General features: G+C 36.1%; 1 long non-coding RNA gene across 1 annotated transcript; it reads left to right on the forward strand.

Moving 5' to 3' along the window:
• The first annotated feature begins 4,310 nt into the window (after positions 1-4,310).
• Positions 4,311-7,367, forward strand: LOC119084720. The gene is made up of 3 exons (XR_005089123.1): positions 4,311-4,440; positions 5,695-5,867; positions 7,351-7,367. It is a non-coding gene; the product is annotated as an uncharacterized LOC119084720 (long non-coding RNA).
• The last annotated feature ends 4,301 nt before the right edge of the window (positions 7,368-11,668 follow it).

Consider the following 11,668-nt stretch of genomic DNA (forward strand, 5'->3'; position numbering starts at 1 on the left):
ATCAATCTGAACTGAATCTGAAAATTTCAGATAGGCCTTTTTTCAGTTTCAGATCAGATAAAAGTGATCTGTTCCGAACATTACGCACGCGCCTGAGAATGTTAATTGACGCCGTAAGTGTGCCTAAAATTTGAATTTTAAGTGAACGATTCGATGAAAAAGTCACTTACGGCGTGAATTCCAGTCTGTTTTAAACTATTCGCACGCGCGTGCGAATAGCCAAAACAACGAATACTGGCTATTCGCACGTAGAGGTGTGCGTCGGTCAAAAATTCTCGGCGGCGGCTAGCCGAGTGTAGATGTGTCGGAGGTGGCGCGCCGAAAATGATATTTCTCGGCGGCTCGGCTCAGTTGCGGCGCGCCGATATATTTTGAATAATTTAAAAAAAATTCTAAAAATTCATAGAAAAGTCAATGTTTTTACAGTTACTCGTAAGAATACCTACTTCATTTCTAATCTAATACACGAATTATGAGTTCCTGTGAACTCTGATGTAAAGCCAACAAAGTTTCATTTTTATTTAGTGAAACACACTAGACATCAAAATCTGAAGTGAAAGCATTTTCGCTCATAATGTCCACAGCTGGGCTCGAACTAGCAACCTCTGGTTCATAAATCCAGCGCCTATCCAACTCGACCAACTTCATTTCTTTCAAATTTTGAATCTTTGAAAATTTAATTCGAAGATACCAATAAACTGGGTTTGCTAATAGTCGAAAGAACAATGAAACTTCTAAAGTTCGTTATTAAAAACTCATTACTTTAGTAGTACGACTCGAGTTTATTTTTCATAAAATGCAGAGGGATGGTCCATAAAGTACGTAACTCGAAAGAGTCACAGGTAGGTCTGGACATATTGTTACAGATAGTGCAAAATATTCAAAACTATATGGAAACGTAATTACGAGATATAATGATAAGTCTGGAAAATGCAGATTTGGGATGTGAGGTAAGAGTCGACTAAAATTTCTTTTCAAAAAACACGTTTCGTTCGCCCTTCGTTGAATAAAAGAAATTTTTTCAACAATTTTGGTCAAGTCAAAGCAATACAACACTTTGTCAATGTTGAATTACTGACCAAGCTATACAACAATTTTATTAATAAATACAAATTCAACACAAGATATTTGTAATATGACATTAAGGCAGATTGCGATTTTAATTTAATTTAATTTAGTTTTAAGTTGACGTAAAACGAGGAAATTATAAGGAATTTTTCCATACAAATTGTATTGTCAATCGACTTATAAATCGAATGTTTTACGTCAAATTATAATATTAAGTAAAAATCGCAATTTTCTTATCATTCCACGCGCTTTCTCAGAAGGAAGTTTACGTTAAACATACACGATGTTTTACAGCACTCATCGAACCGTTTTATATCGATGAAATATTCCATATACCTAAACAATAATAGAAATTATGCTTTTAAAAGACATTACGTGTTAAGAACGAAGATTTGCGATTGCTACCATTCAAAGAAACGCTAGGCTCCATCGGAGAAATTGAAAATCGTGATATTTAGTTGAATGAGGCCCTAAACTTATTTTGTTGTCCAGCCGATGAAAACAGTCGGCGGCTGGCGGCGGCTGATGTCATATTTCTGTATCGGCGGCGGCGATCGGCTGAGTACCTCCAGCTGAACTCGGCGGCGCACACCTCTATTCGCACGCGAAAAGAACTGCTTATGGAAAAAAGAATACGAGTTTTGGGTGGCGTGAAAATCATATTCGTTTTTTCCATAAGCAGTTCTTTTCGCGTACGAATAGCCAGTACACATAAGATTACGAAAGAGAAAAGAGTGCAACCGACGGTATAAAGCGGCTGTAATTGTAGTTGTAAAACGATTTTGAGATTTTGAGTGTGTTGGAATGGTTAACTAAAAAGAACAAGAGCGATCTTCTTCTAAAGAAGATATTTATTTGTCGCAGATACATATAAATCATGACCCTTCGTAATTTAGTAGAATTCAGTATAGTTTGAAATTGGACACACTTGTTTGTTTGTTTAGATGGCACCACGTGAAATGTGTCAGTCGAATAATTTCGAAAGATTTTTTTGTGTGTGTTGTGTGTCAATTTTGAGATTTTGCACATTTTGATCGAAAAATATTTTCTACCAAAGCACTCCAAGAACAGTTACGAGAACAGAATTAAATAAGAGGCCTCCACAACGCAGTAATCCAAAATTCTCATATAAATTCAGTATTTTTATGTTGAAATAGGCCACTGCGTTAAGGACGTTCCATACCATAGAGTTACACTCGAGAGGTGCCAAGGTGGCGCTGTCATTATTTAAACATGTCTGGTTTCCCATATATTTTTGTGGTTCCCTTTGATCGACAGCGCCACCATGCCACCTCTCGAGTATAACTCTATGTTCCATACAAAATAAGAGGTTAAATGACAGTTAAAAAAATCTGTTTTTGTGCCCGTTATTGGAGGTATTGTTTCTATCTACTTTTAATAGTAGTATTCCGTAAATACACGTCATAAGGCGTACTAAGGTTCTACATCCACTCTTTTTTTCTATTAAACCAACTTCAGGTCTATGTACTCTATGATCTAAGAGTACAGTTATGCCGCTACCGAGTTAATCCAACCATGATAAAAAATCCAACCCAGATCTTTCATCTTTCATCATACTTATCATCTTCTTTCTTTCGTTGAAGTGAGGTTTCGCTCTCAGACAACTATCAGTTCTCCCTAGTTTCAAAGCAACTGGAGAAGGTGGCTGCTAGGATTCACAATAATTGACAAAATGACACTTTTTGTATAAGGAAAATGTCACTTTGTGGGTTATTGTGAATGACGCGGCGCGAAATTCCTCAACACCCTATTAATTAATTTCACGTTGGTAGAAGAAGATATCTGTTTCGGAGTACGATGGTGGCATGACGTCAGTATAGTATAGCACAACCCATCATTAGCTGTATCCATCGGCTAATTCTTCACCACTGATAACTTGTTATCTCATGTGAACTAGCTTTAAGTAACATAAAATCGGAGGAGGTGGTTTTATAGAACACGGAAGGAATTACGTTGTTAGGTACACATGAAGAAATATCCTACAAAAAACCACAAACATCTCAGAAAGCATACTGTCAAAGCACCTTTGCTGTGCTTTGATACTGTGCAGTCACACAATTCTCAAGTCAGTTATCACTAAAAGCTCGAATAGCTTTCAGTCGAACTTAACCATCGTATAAGAAATCTCTTCGGACGGTAGAAGCGTCAACTTACCTTAGAATCTTCGACACCAAATTCTCTGAACGCATCGACCGCACACACACTGATATGTAAAAAGCCTAAATGTATGACTTATCTGTCACATATTTCGCACATATTTCGCAAACTCGGTGGCTGCAAAATATTTGTCTTTTGGCTCATACATTTTCTGTCATATTTTGCAGTTGTCTTTAGAATAATATTTGGACTCATCTTCCTTACCTAACAGTGTACAATGTGCGAATTAAACAGCCTCCATACACTTCGGCCAACACTCAACGTGTTGAGTGTTGGCCGAAGTGTATGGAGGCTGTTTAGTGCGAATAGCCGAAGTATGATGTGACTATTCGCACAATGTGCAAATAGCATTTTCGTTTTTGAAAACTCGGTCCGTCACAAGCTTGTTAATGTCAAGGCTGTATACTTTGGGGAGGTCACGCAGATGCAGATACGCGGGTTACACACTACGTTTCATACAAAAAATTCACCACGCCATACAAATTCAATTTTGGTGAATTTGTTTGTATGGAAAAGGTGTGTTCCCGCGTATATAGAGTGTTCCATTTCGGAGATGGTTCAAGTTTGTCCCACGGCATCTTCATATAAAAAATACCGAAAGTGAACACGTAACTCATTTTTTGTATGATGTCCCACGGCATAAAAGTGAACTATATCCGAAATGGAACGCCCTATCTAATAAAAAAGTATACAGCCTTGGTTAATGTATCATGAATGATGCTGAAATTTAAAAAAAATGTTCAGTTTTTTTCTGTTTCAAGTATCCGGTTGTAGGTGTAAATAATTTACATTTTTCTTCGATATGACCTGTTAGATCCACGCAAACAGATTATTCGCTTTGATTTGTATTATGATGCCAAGTCCACTTCGCAATGACACCAAATAGTATTTTCATTCCAACACAAAATGACATTGTTTCTGTTAGTCTTCGTAATTTCTGCCATTACAGAAATATATTGCGGCAAGGTATGAAAATGAAACCATTGAAACATTCAGATTGATCGATTTATCAAAACATATCAATCCATTTTTGAGGATATTGCATTCAAATACGATGGCATGGACTGGCAAACATCGTTACCCAATTACTTTGATGTAGCTATGGAAGATATTAAACTTAAAGAAGGATCTGACACGATTTTCTTAATCAAAGGAAATGTTGAACAAAAATTTGACCTGGATGATGAATGGAAGGTAACACGGAAATAATATGTGTAGGGTTGCCATTCGTCCTCTTTTTAGAGGGCATGTCCTCTTTTTTCGTCTAATTCTTCTTTTTTGTAAAAATTCTAAGAACATCACTTTTTTCACACAACGTCCTCTTTTGTCCTCTTTTTTCTAAATATCAGGGCTTACTTTAGAGAATTTTAATTCTGAAAATTCCGAAAATTCTAAAAAAATTCCGAAAAAGTTCAGATAAATTCTGAAATAATTTTTCGGAATTTTTCAGAACTTTTTCGGAACTTTTTCAGAATTTTCGGAATTTTCAGAATTAAAATTCTCTAAAGTAAGCCTTGCTAAATATTGTTAAATTTTAGCAAAACTTAACAGATGTGGTCAAATTTTACGGAAAAAATTTCGCTGCGCAGCTATTTCTAAAGCTACATAGTTTCTACAGCATTCGAATGATATAGTTGACTAGTCCTCGCAGTCAAAAATTCGACTCCATATTTAGGAATTAAGGAAGCTTTAGCATTATGATTGGGAATTTTTATGTTTTTATATGCATAAAATAAGGAGTAAACCAGGAGTATTAAAAAAAACGAAATTAAGTTGAAATCGAGTCATATTCTAGCAGCAATTTAAAAATGCAACTAATGTGAAATAGGCAGATTATAGGAAATTCGTGAGAAACGGAAAGGTTTTAGAAAATTTTCCTACATTGGTCAGAAACAGTCAGATTTCAGAAAATGTGCCTAGAACAGGCCTAGATTTGTAAATTATTAAGAAACACGTTTCTTATTTTTTAAATTTTTACTTCGAAACAAAAATGGAGTATCGAAAAAAACTTATGAATTTCTTCTGAGATAAGTGCATGTTTGTAGCTTACAGTTCAAGAACACCAAGTTAAGTTAGCAAAAAAAGTAAAAGAATCACTTTTCTGGAAAATGAGGAAGAATATGAAGGTTTTTATAAAAAAAGGAAAAAAAGGTCATGTTTACAAATGGTAGGTACTGAAACCTCGGATTCGCCTCAAACCAAATGAAATTTTAATTTTAACTTTTCTCACTAATTATTTGAATATCTATTGGTCCACATAGAATAATAAAAGAGCTAAGACTCTATATTTGTCCTCTTTTTCGAATTAAAAGGCGTCCTCTTTTTCGAATTAAAAGGCGTCCTCTTTTTTCGTACAAAATATCCTCTTTTCGAATTTTCAAAAATGGCAACCCTAAATATGTGACCAACTTTTGGGCATTTCAATTTCATTTCTTTGGATTGATGTAGGTGGAAATAAAACTCTTCCATAGTGATACTGCTGACGGTGAATACACTGAATATGCGTCATTTCCCGAGTTCGGGGTCTGTGCTTTCATGAAGTCGCTGTAAAGAGTTACTTTTATCCAGCTATGAAGGAGTGCTCGAACCTACCAGATCCTGAAACGTGTCCGATAACAAAGGTCACGGTGCGGTTGAATTAATTTTAACTGAGCATTTCGATGCACTTTTGATATTTTTCGATATTATTAGTCAACTCGGAGCCCTGAACAAGGTTCCACAAAAATTTTTGATTTTCATCCGTATTTTCGGTGACAGTGGTGCATCGTCCATCCTGTCTACAGAGAGAGTGGAGGAAAACTGGTTGTGGTTTCAATCGATAGTGCCTGAAATTCTAATAACAATTGTACAAAAATGTGGTACCCTAAGTGCAAGTGAAGCCGACAGAGACATGCTAAAGTTGAAAAAACGTGATTTTCAAACAGTCATAGAGGCGTGGATACATGAGGGATGAAGCTAATAAATAGTTCTAGCAGTAGAGCAACATTTCCTCTACCAATGACCAAAAAATTATTTTTGGAGACCAACTACATAAAGGCCGACAGTAGCTCAAAGTTTTTCCCTCATATTTGGTAAAATTTGCAGGTTTCAGAGGTACCTGAGACGCACTTATTAAAATTTTTTGTAATTAAAATGGTTAATTCTGAAATGCTGGAAGTCTCAGCTGTCCATCGACACCACACATGCAATGACTCATGTCAACAGTGCCGATATGTTGCTCGAATAAGTGAAATGTGTCCTTCCACAACGAAATTTTGTGCATGATTTGAAATATCTATATAAAAAGCAAAAAATCGATGTTATTTTGCTTTTTTCGTTGTTCCTATAACTTTGTTTATCAAACAAATCATTCCAGCAGTGTTTTCAAAGACTTTTCAAATCAAGCACAAAATTTCGTCGTAGAAGGACACATTTCACTTATTCAAGCAACATATCGGCACTGTTGACATGAGTCATTGCATGTGTGGTGTCGATGGACAGCTGAGACTTCCAGCATTTCAGAATTAACCATTTTAATTACAAAAAATTTTAATAAGTGCGTCTCAGGTACCTCTGAAACCTGCAAATTTTACCAAATATGAGGGAAAAACTTTGAGCTACTGTCGGCCTTTATGTAGTTGGTCTCCAAAAATAATTTTTTGGTCATTGGTAGAGGAAATGTTGCTCTACTGCTAGAATTATTTATTAGCTTCATCCCTCATGTATCCACGCCTCTATGACTGTTTGAAAATCACGTTTTTTCAACTTTAGCATGTCTCTGTCGGCTTCACTTGCACTTAGGGTACCACATTTTTGTACAATTGTTATTAGAATTTCAGGCACTATCGATTGAAACCACAACCAGTTTTCCTCCACTCTCTCTGTAGACAGGATGGACGATGCACCACTGTCACCGAAAATACGGATGAAAATCAAAAATTTTTGTGGAACCTTGTTCAGGGCTCCGAGCTGACTAATAATATCGAAAAATATCAAAAGTGCATCGAAATGCTCAGTTAAAATTAATTCAACCGCACCGTGAGGTATAACTACTAATAAAACAGAAAAATATTTCGAGGACTCCGTTCTGAGTTAAAATGTGTAAAATGATAACATTTTTTGTAGGCGAAGTACCATGCCAAAGCACCTAGCAGGGTAATAGAGATTTTTTGGTGTCAAATAGAGTAGTTTTTAGTACGAGTTGCCATTTACATTATATTAGACAGGAGTCGCCGTGAGATGCCGCATTGGAGGCAAATTTGAAAACGAAAAAGTGGTTACTGCGAAGGGTTTTCATTTAACTTTTATTAAAGAATTTACATTCAGTTACGTAATTTAGTTATTTGTATGCAGACTGCTAACGTGATGTTAGATTATTTGTTAAAATAATGTACATTTCAGTGATCATATTTTCATTGAAAGAACGTTCGTGCCTATTTTTCGAATATATCTTGGCTCCTACCGCATTTTTAAGAGTGTAAAAATCTTATAAAATAAAAATGACATTTGACACTGCCAAAATTACTTACTTTATTTTTTTCTATTACCCTGCTTGGTGCTTTGACCATGCAAATTGTGAATTTGATCCTATCGTTTTTCGTGAATTCTTGAAACCGGGCTTTTACAAGTCTTATGCAGATTTGTATAAAAATGGTAACCATGAAACTGGAATCGTTGTACGAGGATCTGTACATGAAAAATGATTTCAAATTGCTTGATGTAAATTTGTGTTCCAATAATTTTGAAATAAAACTGAACTGCAGTGTACGGGAGATCAGTTACGGACGAGAAAGATTTATGCCGCAAGCATAAAAAGTAGTTTGTAGGCTTAGTAATGCGAAATTACGCATTCATATTTTCCTTTTAATTCTTTTCAATTTAACATTTTTCTTACGATGTTTCACATAAAGCCTTCGAGCATTGTATACTACTGTGAGGTGTATACTACCAAGCTTTGAACAAAAACTTCGAACAACTTGAAATCAAGCCATTGGCGATTTTTAAAAGCTAGGCGTTAAATGATTCAGCGACTTTTCTGAGTAAGTTACAGAACCAATTTTGTACTGAATAATTTCGGTTTCACGCAGGAACCGGTCTACACTGGGGTAGTCAAAATCGTTTTTGGTTGATATCTCTCACAAAAAGAAACGGGTTTCCCTGAAATCATGGTCGGTGGTGGACATTTAAAAGTAGGCGTCTTTGGACTTTCGAAAAAGTTTCCTAAAATCAAAAGGTTTTTGAGAATCCGGCAAATCCTGAAGTTCTTGATCCGGGAGGATTCTGAACCATGGGGATTGATGGAATTTCAGGAACCAGCCAACTACTATCTTAATCATCCCTTTCAGAATCCAAAAAAATGTGAGTTTTCTCAGAGTTCTAGAACTGGACACTGCTGGACAATGTGGAGTGATTGAATTTTAGGAAATAGTCCTCTACCAGGTCAATAATCCCAGAAGGAGCACAGGAAATCAGCAAAAAGAACGTCCTTCAAAACTTTCAGTTCTAGAATTAGGAGCGGTAGAAAGAGGCCAGAACTATATTGGTCTGTAATTCTTCCTTATTTAACTTAAATAATGTATAATGTCTTTCAATCCCCGAAAAACCAAAAACCTGTATCGCTTCCAACCCTGGTTCTGGCTATATCCCATCAGGACAATAAGCTAAGATGTTAGGGATTATTGAGGAATCATGCAGAGCTTCTGAAAGTCCCAAATTCAAAACACATTCAAAAATTACACTGAAAAGTCGTAAAATTCCTTCAAAATGGAGCAAAGGCGGAAAAGTAAAAAAAGTCGTGTATATATTGTTCCTCAGTCCTGCGGATTTTTTTTTTCAAACTTTTTCTCTCATTTGTACAATTTTGCTAATCATTGTTAGCTGAGGGACAACATGGGATGTACACAAATTATGATCGTCCTAGATGTACATTTTGCGTTTTTCTTTGTAGTGATGCTCAGGCTAGTTGTGGTATTGCTCGAGTCTCCATGACTGACGTTGAACGGTGCCATCCATACGTACATCTTTCAGAACATTGGATCTAACGAATCGTTAGTAACGATTCAGACCATTTGTAGTCGGAATTGATGCTGAAGAGTGAAACAAACGCTTAGTACGGTTCTAGGATAACTTAATCAATATGATACCCAAAACAGTCAACAATCAAAAATTGAATATATAATCTATAGACCAACAGGACGACCCTTCAGGAATTAAGGCCAACACACATTAGCATCTAGTGTCATCGGGAATACGATATTTCTATTGTTTCAATCAGGTAAAATCGGTTGAAACCGGTTTTAACAATAGAAATATCGTATTCCCAACTGACACCAGAGGTGAGCCGGTTATCCGAAAAACCGGAATTTTCGGTTCGGTTGGAACCGAACCAAAAACTTCGGTTCGGTTTAGACCAAACCGAATATTCCGGTTCGGTTCAAACCGAACCGAAAAATCCGGTTTTCCCGTAATGCAATATGAATGAAGCCAGACTCGTCAAAATTGATTGATTTGATCATAAACTCACCAAAAATATGTAAACGGGGCAATTGTATACGAATTGCAATGAAATCAGAAAATCTATCGAACATGATTTTTCACACAAATTGTATATTATTGCTCTGTTTACTTATTTTCGGCGAGTTTATAATCAAATCAATCAATTTAGACGAGTCTGGCTTCATTCATATTGTATTACGGGTAAACCGGAATTTTCGGTTCGGTTTGAACCGAACCGGAACATTCGGTTTGAACCGAACCGGAACATTCGGAGTTTTTGGTTCGGTTCAAACCGAACCGAAAATTTCAGTTTTTCGGATAACCAGCTCATCTCTGACTGACACTAGATGCTAGTGTGTGTTGGCCTTTAAAGAATGAGCGGATGGACTAATTCAGTGACACTTTATTTTATTGCAAAGAACACACACACGGTAAAATCAAATATAATTTACAAAATTAAACTGATGTTCACTTAATTCACTTCAACTTAGAATTATTTGGTTAGTTGTTGAATTCCAAACTCTTATTCAAATTCGACTAGAAATCTCCTAGCTATCTTTCCAAAACAATAATTCCGCTCAAGTAACAAGTATTTTCAATTTAATTTCCTTTAAATTTGCTTCACATTACAAGGTACCAACGAGCTCGATAGAAAAACTGACATATGTTCCTGAAGGAGGAAAGCCTTTTTTAGCGACCAACTACTTGGACTCAAAAGTAGTAAATTGTAAATCATGTAAAACAAACAACAATATTGTGGTTTGGTGTGATATGAGTTGCAGATAGAGATGACCCAGTGGAAATAAAATGACGGCGGTAATCTTAAAAATTACGTTTTAGCGGAAACGCTTTACTTTAAATGTGTGTACATTTCCGGTGAAATAAATTATTGCGAAAGCATCCACTTTTGAGAAGCTTTACGATAGCACCATTAGTCAGATGGCTGCCACATCTCTTATTGTAAAGCTAAACAAAAATCGTAGAGTAAAAATTCTGAATATTGAATGGGCCCGTGATTGACGTTATGCTCGAAAAATATTCTCTGGTCAAATTCGTGCAACTTGTCGCTCATTACTCAGTACCGACCTCTGTAAATAATTGTTCCACTGACGAGCTTCTACATGCGGTGATGCGCAACCGTTGGTTTGCGCATTGAGCTTAATTATGGTTATCCAAATGTTTTGTAGTGTGGTGAATCGAAATGGTGAATGTTTGTTGTTTCGTTCAACGTAATTTAACTCCGAAATTGCTCATTTCATATAGTACTTGCATTTCTTTCGTAACGACAGGAATCATGATTTCGTGGTGTGAATAAAAACACTTGCGATCGTACATACAAGCAAACATATTTGAAAATTTTGAGGCTTTTCGACGTTGGAAAATTGAGTGTTCGTGCTGCAAGCAGCGCTATGCTAGAACTCATTTAACGAATTAACATCCAATTGCGTGACGCTTTACAAAATCTAAAAAATGTGATCGTCAATCATCAAATCGACCGTGCGTCGGATAACGCGCTCATTTCTATTTCGTATACGGAATTTGATTTTATTCCAAATTACTTCGCAAACAAAAGTAACTGCACTCATAATCCATCCGCACCACAACAGTGTCGGCACAGCAAATTCGTCATTCACATCCAATTTGTTATGGTTTCTTCTTTGGACATTTTTATTCACCATAATTTTCACCGACAGATCACTCTCCTCTTTGAGCCATTTATCGATAAGTCCTGCACCATTCAATCGATGAATTATGTCCTCTATGGGTTCAACGAAAGGAAAATTCGATTTCAATTCAAAATTTATCGGATATCTACCGAAAGGAATCTCACTTAACAAGTGATAAGCTTTTAGGCCCAATCGTTTCTGTGCTTCTAAGAGATTTTGAGCATATTCATTTGGAATAAAACTTGCTATGGAATTGTTAAATTTTCTTTCTTCCAGTACCA

Source organism: Bradysia coprophila, unplaced genomic scaffold (assembly GCF_014529535.1).
Source record: "Bradysia coprophila strain Holo2 unplaced genomic scaffold, BU_Bcop_v1 contig_89, whole genome shotgun sequence".
In the NCBI taxonomy this organism is placed as follows: domain Eukaryota; kingdom Metazoa; phylum Arthropoda; class Insecta; order Diptera; family Sciaridae; genus Bradysia; species Bradysia coprophila.